This window comes from Sorex araneus, chromosome X (assembly GCF_027595985.1).
Source record: "Sorex araneus isolate mSorAra2 chromosome X, mSorAra2.pri, whole genome shotgun sequence".
NCBI classification, from domain to species: Eukaryota; Metazoa; Chordata; class Mammalia; order Eulipotyphla; family Soricidae; genus Sorex; species Sorex araneus.
The window spans coordinates 233736328-233750810 of record NC_073313.1 but is presented as its reverse complement, the minus strand read 5'-3'; positions in this window follow the sequence as shown (position 1 = coordinate 233750810).

Below are 14483 nucleotides of genomic sequence, written 5' to 3'. Positions count from 1 at the left end.
TGAGAGGGATGGAGGAATTGTACCTGGATTGGTTGCATGCAAGGCAAACACCCTACCCACTGTGCTATCGCTCCAGCCTGTTTTGGAAAATACCCCTAAGCAAATGGAATCGGTTACTCCTCCCATTCTTTACATTTCTAGCACCTCAGTCCCAAGCATGCTGTCTTCATACACCTGTGAGAGTCAAGAATGTGCATACGTGAATGTACAATATGTGATTAGGTGTTCATGTGGTTGTGCCCATGACTTGAACCCTTGAACTTGAAAGACAACTTGGATAGAGGAAGTATGTGCTTGTTTTGCCTGAGTGCATGTGTTGTGGCATCTATGCTGCCTCTGCACAAGCTAACTGAATCCACAATAGGCTCACGAGAGAAGTTGAAGATGGCATTGTTGAAGCAGGCAGATATGGAGTAAGGGAAACCCTCTGGAAATAATAAAAAATAAAGCTGTGGATTTGGGGATTTGACGAAGTTACTCTGTTTTAGCCCTAAACTCCTAAAGACCTGGGCCAGAGTGACAGTACAGTGAGTAGTGCTTTTGCCTTGCATGAGGCTGGGTTCTATCCCTGGCACTCTATATGGTCCTTTGTGCCCTCCAGGAGTGAGCCCTGAGAATTGAACCAGGAATAAGTCCTAAACACCATCTTATGTGGCACCAAAATAAACAAACATGAAATTTGCTTATAAATGGATGGATGTAGAGAGTATCATGCTGAGTGAAATGAGTCAGAAGGAGAGGGACAGACATAGAATGACAGCACTCATTTGTTGGAAATAAACCAATGTAGTATGCTACTAATACCCAAGAGCAGTAGAAACAAGGGCCAGGAGGACCGGTCCATGGTTGGAAGTTTGCCACAACTGGTGGTGGGGGAGGACAATTTGGACAGTGAAGGGTCCACTATGACAATGATAGTTGGGAATGATCACTCTGTATAAGAGCTGAAGTGCTGAAAGTAGGTAAAGGAACAAACATGATAACCTTTCAATACCTGCATTGCCAACCATAATGCCCAAAAGGAAAGAGAGAGAGTGAGAGAAAAAAGAAAAGTGTTCGCCATTGTGGCAGGCTGGGGGTGGCCGGTGGCCGGAGGGAAAATGGGGACACTGGTGGTGGAAAACGTACACTGGTGAAGGGATGGGTGTTGGAACATTGAATGACTGAGGTCCAAATAAACAACTTTGTAATTGTGTATCTCACAGTGATTTAATTTTTTAAAAAACATTTATCTATTTGAATTCATAAATTTATTCTTTTCATAATGGCTTTTGAAATTTATTAATATACATTTAGGTTTCCTCCATGACTTTTATGACTTCACAGCTCATTTTTGTTTTTGTACTGAATCTTTTTAGCCTGTCTGGAGGGACCACAATTTATTTACCCATTCACCTACTTAGGGGTATCTTAGTAGTGACTGAGTTTGGGTAATTATAATAAAAGTCTTATGAGTATCCATAGACAGGTTTTTATAAAGATATAATTTTTCAAAAAGACATCAAATAAAATTATTTTCATAATCCCCCCTCACTCACCATCGCCCCCAAGAGAAAAAAACACAAGCAAACAAAATAAAAACATAAATGCCAGACAGAATCCACTTTGTAAACACAGGTACCAAGGCCTGATAAGACCTTTCACTGATACACAACAGACCCAGAGAAGGCTGCACCCCTCTCTGAGAAAAGCTGCGGCAGGAACAAAGACCAGGAAAAGACTATCGAAGAGAGCATGAACTGCTCCCAGTTCTCCTCCTTGACAAAAACTCTCGCAGCAGATTGGACTCTTCCCCGGGTGGAAAGTCTTATTGGGGCAAATTTTGGAAAAGTATATATAAAGCCAACTTGAACAAAGGAGGCATGCTCTTGTATTGTCTGAGTGTTTGTGTTGCCACAACCAGGCTGCCTGTGCACACACTGCCCTCACCTGCCCTCATGAAGTGTGTGCCCCCAGCTCTCTCTGACTTTGGGAAGAAGCCTGTGCTCTCTCTTGAGCCATTCACTCTTTTCCCTGAGGCTCCTCTCTTTCCTCTTCCTCAAAATTTCCAAATAAATGCTGCTTTTATTTCACTGCATATTTCCTACTAAAAGTTCTTTTTCTTTGGAGGACAGATAAGGGATTAGAACAGCCTGGGTAAGGTCTAGGATTGACTTTTCCTGCAAAGAGCTATTTCTCGCTCCAGTCCTGAGTTCATGGTTTCCCAAAAAAATAGAGTGGTACTGATCAATTCCCGTGCCACACAGAACAAGTGAACTTCGGGTGCAATCAATGGTCTCTTATTGAGTTTAGTGAAACCCCATGTGCTTTTCAATGAGTCCCCTTAGGATTAGCCCTAACCACCGTTCTGAGCATATCTTTAATCCTATTGTCATTGACTTACAATAGCCGACTCATTGGAATTTCTCCTATCCATGAATGTGTGAATTAATTCCCTATCCCAAATTTTCATTCTACCTTCGTTTTTCATCTCTCAGATTCTGGCCTGCTGGTGGCTTCTTGCAATTTGGGCCTGAGGTCTTCCCTCACTAGTAGTGTAGTGTAAAGCTTCTGTTGCTCTCTTGTCTATAACCCTGTTTTATTTCCCTTATAGCACTCATTATACCCTAACATAGATACATGAGGACTAGGTCAGCGTAGTCATCCCACGGTCAGGACAGTGTCTGCCACAGAGTCCAGGCCCTATAAACATTAGCTAAATGAATGAAGTTTTTTCCAGGCTTGTGTGTTAACAATATTATTCCTGTCCTTTTGTGATCGCAGGCCCTTGACCTAATAACCAAAAAGCAGCATCAACCCTCCCTCTTCTTTTTCTTTCACTTAATGTTGATGACTTCCCTCTCACCTCCCCGCCTTTCATTTAATAAGCCAGAAGCCAGGAAACCAGTCTTTTATTTGCCATAGTTAATATGTTTGCATTTCATTTTCCCAATTAGGTAATAAACTTTTGCAGATTCACATAGTGTATCTCCCACAACGCTCTGCATGTGTGACAATTTGTTCATTTCAGGAGTTAGTAAATCCTTGGTGGACTTCCTGAAATACCTATTTCCCCCTAAAATACTTTGAATGAAGAAGCCAGGATGATGGATCAATGGTAGAATGTGTGCTTTTCATGTGTGAGACTCTGGGTTTGATCCCCAGCGATACAAAATTAATTAATTAAATTAAAATTTTAGATGAGTTGACATTATTTATTTATTCATTTCTGCAGTACTTATTGAGCACTTGTTTGCACCAAGGCTCCTTACTAAATAAATGGCAGAGGCATGGTGGAAAACATGTTCTATAATATTTCCTTGTCTAACAAATTTACAGATAACAAGAGACAACAAGTGATTAAATATTTACTATTGTGAAAAGCACAAAAGTGAGGGGATTCAATTTTGTTTTGGAGAGAGGGATCATGAGGGATCATGGAAGACCCTCCTGAGGGGACATTGTGGATTTTGGAAGATGAATGAAAAGACATTGTGGATTTTAGAAGGTGAATCAGAATTTCATGAGAATTAGGGGTGGAGGAGGTGGGATGCAGGCTGGGGAGAAGTGGTCACCTTTAATGGGGAATGGTGCTTCCACTGAAGAGTACCCTCCATGGGATTGTTTTTATGGTCCTTAGTTTTGTCACATCCAACTCTGTCCTTTCAAAGCAGAGAATTCATCTTTGTAGGAATATGTCTACTGCCAAGGAAAAACATGAAGCATGGTATTTTAAAAATATTTGTAGCCATAAACTCTTCAGAATCAACATAAAATACAAATTTGATGTAGAAGAGCAGTTCAAGAGCAATAGGGTGGGATTATGGTATCAGAATCAGAAGGGATGAAAGGTCCTTTGACTGAAGTAACTCAATACTGGGACACAGAAATCTGACCTTGAATGGCTTTGGAGAAGTGTTTTCCTAACTTGTTTCAGCCAGGCAAGCTTTTGTTTGCATGAAATCTTGTGAAGTGTAAACAAATTACACAAAAAGGTTATTGCCTTATCCTGAGGGCTGGGAGTGAGGCTGCACTTCTGTTTTTCTGTCCTTCTGAAACCTGCAAAGCCACTCCTGAAGGAACTCAAGTTTTCCCACAGTGAGAAGGCAGAGTGAAATTGCTGCCAAGGTTTTGTGATAATCAGGTCTTATTAACAAGGGAACAAAGCAACTACAAGCACAGTTTTCTGTTTGTGGTTTTTTAATGAAGCAAAAAGAGAAAGAAAAATAGCAATCTTTACTTTTAAACAGATTGTTCTGGTGGGTGGAAGAAACCACAGGTATGGGGACACACACACACACACACACACACACACACACACACACTTGTGGTTAATTACAAAAAGGTCTTCTAGGTTATATCTAATACTTTGTTATCTAATGAAAGAACTAATCCTCTTTGGCACTGTCTTTCCCCACAATTAAAACTAATCTTATTTCTGGGGTGGGAATCTTGTTCACTGATTAATGGGAAAGTACTGGCTACTGCTTCAGTATCCCTAGTGCGCTACTGTGAGCTTTAAGCTTTCCAAAGATGGAGCCAAACAAGTCCAAGAGAGTGGACTCTCCTTAGTCAAGTGGGGGTGGGTGGTTGACGGGGAGTTTCAAGAAGGCATAAGAGGGGGCTGGAGCAATAGCACAGTGGGTAGGGCGTTTGCCTTGCATGCGGCCGACCCAGGTTCGATTCCCAGCATCCCATATGGTCCCCTGAGCACTGCCAGGGGCAATTCCTGAGTGCAGAGCCAGAAGTGACCCCTGTGCCTTGCCAGATGTGACCCAAAAAGCAAAAAAAAAATAAAAGGCATAAGAACAAGATATGATTAGAAAAGGAATCAGTCTGCTGCCAACCCAAGCCAGAATGCTGGCCCCGCTTTGATGCAGTAGTGGTGAAGGGAGTCTCTTGTCGGTCCGTAGTTTCCAGGTTCCTCAATATTTTCGTTGCTGAATGAAATATTTTCCTGAATGAAAATACTGAGTAGTAAAGATGACCATGCTCAGAATTAGAAAATAGAAAAACTTATTAGAAAGTAAGTAGAAGTAAAAGGGCCCCAACCCCCGCCACACACACACAGCCAGCAGGGGAGGAAATTAGTATATATAGGTCTAAGTTAAATGTGATTTTGTTTGTGGGGTTTTTATAGGAAAACTGGGCCTTTGTGATACTTATCAAGTGACAAGATGGTTACAAACAATGCATGGAGTTTCTTTTGTGCTGCGAAGATCATATTAATTCCTTATAAGTATTTCCATTTAGGATGTTGGGACTGTCTATTTATTTTAGGTTACCTATTAGACCATCTGTCTAAGTGTTGTCTCTTATCTTCAGGTTGTCTGTGAGCTAAAAAGCTGGAGCAGAATTTATGGTCTTCGAAAAGTATAAATTACCTTGTCTTAGAAAGAATCCAGGAATTTTCAGCAATATAAAAAATGTAGACTTAAATCACCTAAACTGGAATCACAAACAGTAGTGGGCAAAGGGAAACCGAAGCCTCCTCTTTCACACTTTTTTTTTTTTTTTTGTGCCAAGGATCAAACTACGGTCAGCTGTGTGTAAGGCCTGTGCCTTACCCACTCCAGCTCTAGTTTTTGAATTCTTTTTTTAAATTTATTTTATTTAAAAAAATGTTATTAGTGAATCACCGTGAGGTACAGTTATAAACTTACGAACTTTCATGTTTGCATTTGGTTTATATCCCTCCACCAGTGCCCATTCTCTTCCACCAATGTTCCCAGTATCCCTCCCACCACCCCTCTCTTTCACTCTTTGGAGATAATTCCTGAAGAACAAAGTTCAAAGTTCTGAAAAGAATGTGAGTGAAGCAGCCACCCCTTTAAGAGAGAATACAATTCAAGAAAGGCCTAGTAAGAATAGGAAAGACCACCAGAAGCTTGCAGTCTTTTCCCTTGATAACAGCCTAGCAATAACTTCACTACAAACCGAACTCTTCTGCAGTGACTTTTTTTTTCATTGAATCACCTTGAAATACAGCTATCAAACTTTCATGTTTGAGTTTCAGTCATACAATGATCGAACACCCATCCCTCCACCAGTGCATTTTCCACCACTAATGTCCCCAGTATCTCCCCGCCCCCCGCCATCCCCCGCCCTCTCCCTGCCTCTGTGGCAGACAACTTTCCCCATAATCTCTCTATACTTTTGGGCATTATGGTTTGCAATACAGATACTGAAAGGCCATCATATTTGGTTCTTTATTTACTTTCAGCACACATCTCCCATCCCGAATGATCCCTCCAACCATCATTGACTCAGTGATCCCTTCTCTGTTCCAGTGGCTTTCTCCCCCAGCTCATGAGGCAGGCTTTCAACCATGGAGCACTATTCCATCGCTTATCATCGGGGAGATGCAAATCCTGCAGTGACTTTTGGAATGATTTATGTCAAGTGGGAAGTAGAGGGGTTGATACAGCAAAAGTGGAAGGGTGGAATGCCAGGGGAATTTAGTAAGTCACCTAAAATCTCGCCCATCAAACAGGTAGCCAATCAAAATGGGTAATGGTATGCCTGGGGGTGGGATATGGCAGGAGATAAATGAGACCCCCAGCCCCACTTTCCCTCTCTGAATGCTCACTTCCTAAATCCGAGCACTCTCTTTCTTTGAACATGACCAGTAGACTGCTGGATCAGTAGGACTCCCTCCCCAGACAAATGGCTGAGTACAGACAGCCTCACAGGCTCAGGTGGGCAGGATACAGGCAGGGTGCAGAAACATTCAAATTCAGGGAGGGTTTGGATGCCCAGGCAAGGGACAGATACTAAGCACAGGAGTCTCACCCACGTGCATGTGGCCTGTGGCTGGAGACTAGGAAAGTTGGGACAGAATGACAGGAACTGCTGGGGTACTGTTGAGAGGACCAGCTACAGGTCCAGAGCACAACTGTGGCCAGAGACTAAGGAAAGCTAGGATAAAATGTCAGGGAACCATTAGGGTACAGTCCAGGAACTGCTCAGGGACACAATTTCAGACAAGGAAAGCCTACATGGGATAGAGTGACCCAGGGATGGGACCTAACCACTGTATATGGGTGTGAGTGGACTGCAGGGGATGGGACTGGAACAATGTATGGGACAAGTGATGTTGTTCATGGGTGAAGAAAAGGCCTGGACATTTGGGGATGGACCTGGAACCATCTGCTTAAACTATACAATAAACTCTAACTAAAAAATAAACTATTTATTTATTTTTAATTTCACTAGCTTGGTATTTGGGCTGGAGCGATAGCGCAGCGGGTAGGGCCTTGCATGCGGTTGACCTGGGTTGATTCCTGTGTCCCTCAGGGAGAGCCTGGCAAGCTACTGAGAGTACCTTGCCCGCACGACAGAGCCTGGCAAGCTACCCGTGGCGTATTCAATATGCCAAAAACAGTAACAACAAGTTTCACAATGGAGATGTTACTGGTGCCTGCTCAAGCAAATCAATGAGCAACGGGATGACAGTGACAGTGGCAGCTTGGTATTTATTTATTTTTATTTAAATTTTTTCCATTTGTTTTTAATTTATTTTTTAATAGAATCACAGTGATATACACATTTGCAAAGCTGTTCATGATTGGATTTCAGTCATATAGTGTTCCAACACTCGTCCCTTCACTGTGTATTTTTCCCACCACCATGGTCCCAGTTTCTCTCCTGACTCCCCATCCCACATCCTGCCACTATGGCAGGCACTTTTCTTCTCTCTCTGTCTGTCTCTGTCTCTGTCTCTGTCTCTGTCTCTCTCTCCCTCTCTGTCTTCTCTTTTGGGCCTTATGTAATCTCTAATTTTTAATCTTCTAAGTTTCACAAGCAAATCTTTCACACAATTCTTAAGAACCCACCAGCACAGGAAATCCTTTATCATGCTAATGCTACGGACATTAAATTCTCAAATTTAATTGAGAATTGAATTGAGTTGCATTTTGCTCACATCTAGGATGCATTTTACCTCATACCCAAAATGTTAAATAACATCTTTGATCAGTCAGGAGATTGGAATTACTAGGAACCTAGAAAATGATAGGTATTTGCCTCTTAACATGCATCAAATGTAAAATTCTCTTCTATTAAAGATAAGTTATTTGTCAATACCATAAAAACCTGAAGTTCTGTGTTTTAAAGTGAAGATACTTCAGAATTCATTCTGACTAATTCCTCAGGATGGCCCTATAAACTCTGACATAATTAAAGTTATAAATAAATAATTAATTAAAGTTCTGGCTGGAGTGACAGTACAGTGGTAGAGTGCTTGCCTCGCTTGTGACTTGGTTGGTCATTAAATGCCTACATATAAAGCTCTACTCCCAACTCTGTTTTGACGAAAAGGTCTCTTCCCTTCCTCATTTAAAACCAATGCAAAGAAGTTCAATATCAGAAAACTTTTTTTGGGCAGGGATGGTTGGAAAATATAAAAAATGTTCCCCTAATCTTGTACTAAAGGGAAAAAGGATGGAAACATTAATAAGAAATATTTATTTTCACATACAACAGAAGTATGCCTTGGGGTATCAGCCCACAGAAGTGTGCTTCCAGGTACCAGGGCATGAGGAAACGTATTTAAGCCACCAGGCTACAACCCATCCTTTCTAAAAATACCTTACTGTTCTTTTTCTATTAAAAAGCATTTTTTTTTATCAAAGCAGACAATAAACAGGGAGCCCCTGGCAATGAGTTCCTTGGGAAATGATAAAACCAAGATACAGATTAAATAAGAACTCTGTTGCCAGCTCAAAGGCTTGAAGGTTTGAAACCCTTTGAAATGCAGAAACAAAGGCCAGAAAAGACTAATTGGCTGGAAATGCTGTGTGGCTGTGTGAAACAGCCCCAGCTCAGAGAAGACTGTGCTTGGCAAACCCACTAGAGGAGAAATTTCAACGGGAACAAATATAATAAAAACAATGAAGATTGCCATCCCAAACTTCAAACTATTTCCCTTTGACAACGCCCTAGCAACACTTTAAAGGATGTAGAAGTACCCAAGCAAGGGCAGTTTGGTTATGAAAAGTTATGAAACCAACTTTGTAAAGGCAAGCAGTACAAGAATATGCCCATTCTAGAGTTGCCCTCATGTCAAGTTGGGATGTTTAATTCCTTTCTTTTACTTTACAGGGCTTCCTTCCCGTTGGAGAAGCCCATGTTCTTTCTTGAATGTGTTTTTCTATCGGTCTCCCTTCTTATCTCTTCCACTTTCTTTCCCTACCTCTCTTTCTCCTTCTTCATATTCCCTGGACTTTTCACTCCTTGTCTTTTCTTGAAATTATTTCTGGGACTGTAGACAACGACTTGGAAATTGGAGCAGAGGTCAGGATTACTTTCTTTTTCCTGTAAAGAGCAGTTTCTCACTCTAAACACGATGCCAGCATTCCCAGAGAACTTAGGGGTTGTGGATCTTGTCACAAACTACAAAGATCAAGTGAATTTTAGGTAGTTTGATGACTGCTTTGTGGGGTTGGTGGGATGTTGGCATTCATGTTACAAAGGTACTCATGGCACACTTTTCTTGTCCCTGAGAAAAGTCTCTCTGTCCCCCAACTCCATGCACTAACCTAGAAAGACCAAGGTGGGCAGAACAGAAGAATGTCCCTCCAACATCATTTGGCAAGAAAGTCAAGAGATCTACATGATTTAGGGAGGTATTCATGATACCTACATCCTTATGACTGTACAGCTAAGATTTGTTTACTTTGAGGAAATGAGTTCATAGTCTTCCAGCCTTCTACCTAGTTGTTCTCAACCTGTGTCATTGTCTTGTGATTGATTGTCCTTTGAGTGGTAGTGGAACCAGTGCTTTACAGTACTCCAGCATCAATTCTTCCTTCTTGGCTGAGTCAAACTGTTGGGTGTATGGGAAGCTGAGTGTCAGTGAGATCTTAGGTTATGTGGAAATGGGATTCTTTTGCTTATAGGCTGGGTAACTGCTGTAAAGCTTCACCTGAAAATGATGAATGTGAAGGACAGTTTATTCTTTTGGAAGGTGTTGGGGTATGGAGAGAAAATTTTGAAAAGCAGGTCAGGAAGCTGGCCTCACATTCTTGGGAGAGGGCAACTCAGATAGAGAAGGGAACACCAAGTAAAATGTGGTTGGAGGCCACATGGGGGAAGGGTGATGTGTGCTAAATATAGACTAGAGACTGAACACAATGGCCATTCAACACCTTTATTGCAAGCCACAACACCTAATTAGAGAGAGAGAACAAAAGGGAATACCCTGCCACAGTGGCAGGGTGGGGTGGGGGGAAATGGGATTGGGGTGGGTGGGAGGGATGCTGGGTTTATTTGTGATGGAGAATGGGCACTGGTGAAGGGATGGGTTCTCGAACTTTGCATGAGGGAAACATGAGCTCAAAAATGTATAAATCTGTAACTGTACCCTCACTGTGACTCACTAATAAAAAAAAAAAAAGCAGGTCAGGATTGCCAAGTGGGTTGGCTGATACTTCCTGTCTCTGGGTCTGGGAATGTGTGAGGAGTTCAAAAAGTCAAAGTCTATAAGAACATTGACAGCCTTCCCACTTCTTATTCTTTTTTTTTTTTGTTTGTTTGTTTTTGGGTCACACCTGGCGATGTACAGGTCTTACTCATGGTTCATGCACTCAGGAATTACTCCTGGTGGTGCTTGGGGGACCATATGGGATGCTGGGAATCGAACCTGGGTCGGCCACATGCAAGGCAAACACCCTACCTGCTGTGCTATCACTCCAGCCCCGCCTTCCTGCTTCTATATTTCTGCCAGTGGAGGTGGGTAAGTGTTACTTTGCCTCTCTAGACTGTCTCTGGTGCCTCTTAGGGTTCTCCAATATTGGACTTACTATTATTTATACCCAAAGTAATAAATTTATCATAAATAAATCAATATCAATGCTACTAGTTTTAATCACTAACATTAATACTGTCAACTTAAATTTTTTTTTGTACTTTGGATAAAAGAATGGCTTTAATTATTTTAGACTTTTTGAAGCTACTCAGAGCTTCAGGGTTCCTCCGAGTCACACAATAATTTTGCACATTTTTTCATTGTAAACCACAGACTTTTAGGCTTTCATGGCTTTATGACAAATAGGTTATCTCCAAAAAGGAAGAAATTTAAGTCTGAATTAAGTTCATAAGAGAAAGCATTTATCGTCATCACACATGCAGAAATTTTCACACCCTGAACATTTTGCATTCTGCATTTTGAAAATCTGATACAGTAATATTTTAGCTGGAACAAAAGGCATCTTTTTTTTGAAAGATAAGAATTTTAAAACTCATAAAATGTTTTAAGAGGATGTTCTGCAACTAGTAGTTAATAGCTGACTTTTTCACAAGAATGACTTCAAGCATCACACTTAGACTGTGACTTGGGTGTGTTTTTTTTCCCCCTCAGCGCTTCCATACTCAAAATATTTTTTCCAAGGAGAAAATCTTATGAGAATTAATTTTTTTCTTTTTGGTCACACCCGGCGATGCATAGGGGTTATTCCTGGGTCTTCATTCAAGAATTATGCCTGGCACTTGGAGGCTGGTCTCTCATTCTGGGCAACTCAGAGAAGGGAACACCAAGTAAAATGTGGTTGGAGGTCATGTGGGGGAAAAATGATGCGGGCCCAATATAGACTAGAGACTGAACACAATGGCCACTCAACACCTTTATTGCAAACCACAACACCTAATCAGAGAGAGAGAGCAAAAGGGAATACCCTGCCATAGTGGCAGTGTGGGGGTGGGGGGAGACAGGACTGGGGAGGGGGGGGAGGGATGTTGGGTTTACTGGTGGTGGAGAATGGGCACTGGTGAAGGGATGGGTTATCAAACTTTGTAAGGGAGAAACATGAGCACAAAAATGTATAAATCTGTAACTGTACCCTCACGTTGACTCACTAATTAAAAATAAACTATTAAATTAAAAAAAAAAGAATTATGCCTGGCAGTGTTCAGGGGACCATATGGGATGCTGGGAATTGAACCCAGGTTGGCTGCATGAAAGGCAAACACCTTACCCGCTATGCTATCACTCCAGCCCCGAGAATTCATTTCTGTTCAAAAAATTTTTAATTCTACAATAGTCATAATAGAATATCATTATACTGGACAAAAATATTTAAAGGAAGTCAATTATGAATTAAAATCTGTTTACCAACAAGGTCTTTTGTTGGGAGACATACACCTGGCAGTGCTTAGTGGTAAAAGAGGATATTTCAGTTTCTCCTTGTCAACTGCTGTGACCAGCCCTATTTTAGCTGTCCCTATCCTACATTTTGTTTGTTTGTTTGTTTTTGGATCACATCCAGCGATGGTCAGGGGTAACTCCTGGCTCTGCATTCAGGAATTACTTCTGGTGGTGCTGGAGCACCATATGGGATGCCTGAGTATCATGTCAGTCCCATGTGCAAGGCAAGCACCCTACCCCTACTGCTGTACGATATCTCTCCAGTCCAATACTACATTTTATTTTTCTTTTTGGGTCACATCCGGCAATGTTCAGGGGTTACTCCTGGCTCTGCACTCAGGAATTACTCCTGGTGGTGCTCGGGTGACCATATGGGATGCGGGAATTGAATTTGGGCCGGCTGCATGCAAGGCAAATGCCCTATCCGCTGTGCTATTGCTCCAGCCTCCCAATACTACATTTTTAATATTCCTGAAAATTTTTGGCTTCTTCCGATGAATGGATGTTAACAATTCCCTAGGGTCATAGCCTCTTTCTGAGCCCTTAGGCTCACTGGAGACTAAGAGATAATGAGCAGTAGCTAGGCTAACTAGGTGAATGGTCAAATAGACAACCTAAAAGGCCCTCAACTAGCCAGACTGCTCTGTAAAACAGAAGTCTTTGCATTCATTGCATCAATCTGTCTGAATCGGTTTATCTCCTGCCTGCCCCCCAAGCCCCCCAACAAAAAGACAGGAAAAAAAAAGGCCTCGAGCCATATTTAACTTAGTCCTATACTAGACTAAACCCCCAGTCTAGCAGTTTCTTTTTTCTTCTACTCTGCAATAGAGTTTTCTATATTTCCAACAACTCTGAATCTGAGCATCTTTATTATTTAATATTTTTATTTTTGAAAATACCTAAGAACTGGGAACTGTGAACAGACACCAAGACTTGCCATCAACACTCTGGCATCAGTTTTTCCCTTTTATGCAAAGGGAACAGGGGTCAGTTGTGGGCAAGACAAATGCTTAAACTAATGAACAGCCTCTCTGGTCTATCCCTAATGTGGTCTTATATGGAAACTGGGTCTTTGAAGATGCATCCAAATTGAGATATGATCACACTGGATCCCACAGGACCCTAAATACAATGAGTGGTGTACTTATAGGGAGAGGAAAATTTGATGAAGACACACATAGAAAGAGGAGAGCCAATAAAGCTGGAGAAAGTGGAGTGATATAAGCCAAGGAATACCAAGGATGGCGGGTAACTACCAAGCCAAGGAAGGCATTAGAAGTAACTTTTGTGAAGTGGAAGAGAAGAGAGGTAACAGCCTCAAGAGGGGAGTTCACCTCCTTCCTACCTACCTTGGTCACTCGGGAAGTGCACAGGAAGTTTAGGACTGATAAACTTATGCTATGAGCATCTGCACAGTGTTGACCTTATGTCTTATCAGCTCCTGATGGCAGATATCAAACTGCACTTAAGTTTAACTTGGTCTTCATGGCACAGGAGTTGATGATCAACACTGCCTGAGAGATTTCTCAGGAAGCCATGGGCTCAGGTTGGAGGAAGGAATTGCTCTTTGCAGAAAAGGGAAAACCAATCCTAGCCTCTGCCCATCACCCATCACCTACCTCTGCAGAAGGAAATTCCAGGAAGGAGACAAATAGTAAAGTAAGACGAGTTTATTCAGGAAATAAAAAGATAGAGAAAGAGGGTTTCATGCTTAAGAGAGAACTTGGACTTTTCCAGAATGAAGCAGCTCAGTGTACATCTCAAATAGAGATATGGGCAATGTTTCAGGAAGAGAATATACCTGAAGTACACATGTGTAGTTGTGGGTAGGTGACCCCCACAGCTTGGAAAAATGTGTACTTTTTCCTTTGCCAAGTTAGTTTTAAAATAGTTTTCCAAAAGGATCTCAAGGTCTGTTGCTATAGTATTGTCAAGGGGGTGTGCTTGGAACTATTGATGGTCTTCTTTTGATATTCTTAACAAGGTTTTTGTTCTAGTTTAGGATCCTTTCCTCCCAGGGGGTCCATTTCCTCATAGCTTTAGGATTGCCCTGAGGAGGAATTCACATAGAATATATTTTGCAGTCTTTTCCCTGTTTAAACACAGTCCAGGCTTATATAATTTTAACAAGATTATCTTCAATAGAGGGGAAACTTCAGAAGAGACAAAGCATTGATCTTTTGACAGGCTCCTGAAAATTTCCAGCATTCTGGTTAATCAAAGACTGCATTTACATTTTTGGGTTCTGAGTAGAAAGTATTCAAGGTGTGAGCAAAATGCAATCCTTGAAATAAGGATCTAATATTCATAAACTACATTAAAAATATCCAGGTCCCCCTTGTTTAGAGTTGAAATACTCACT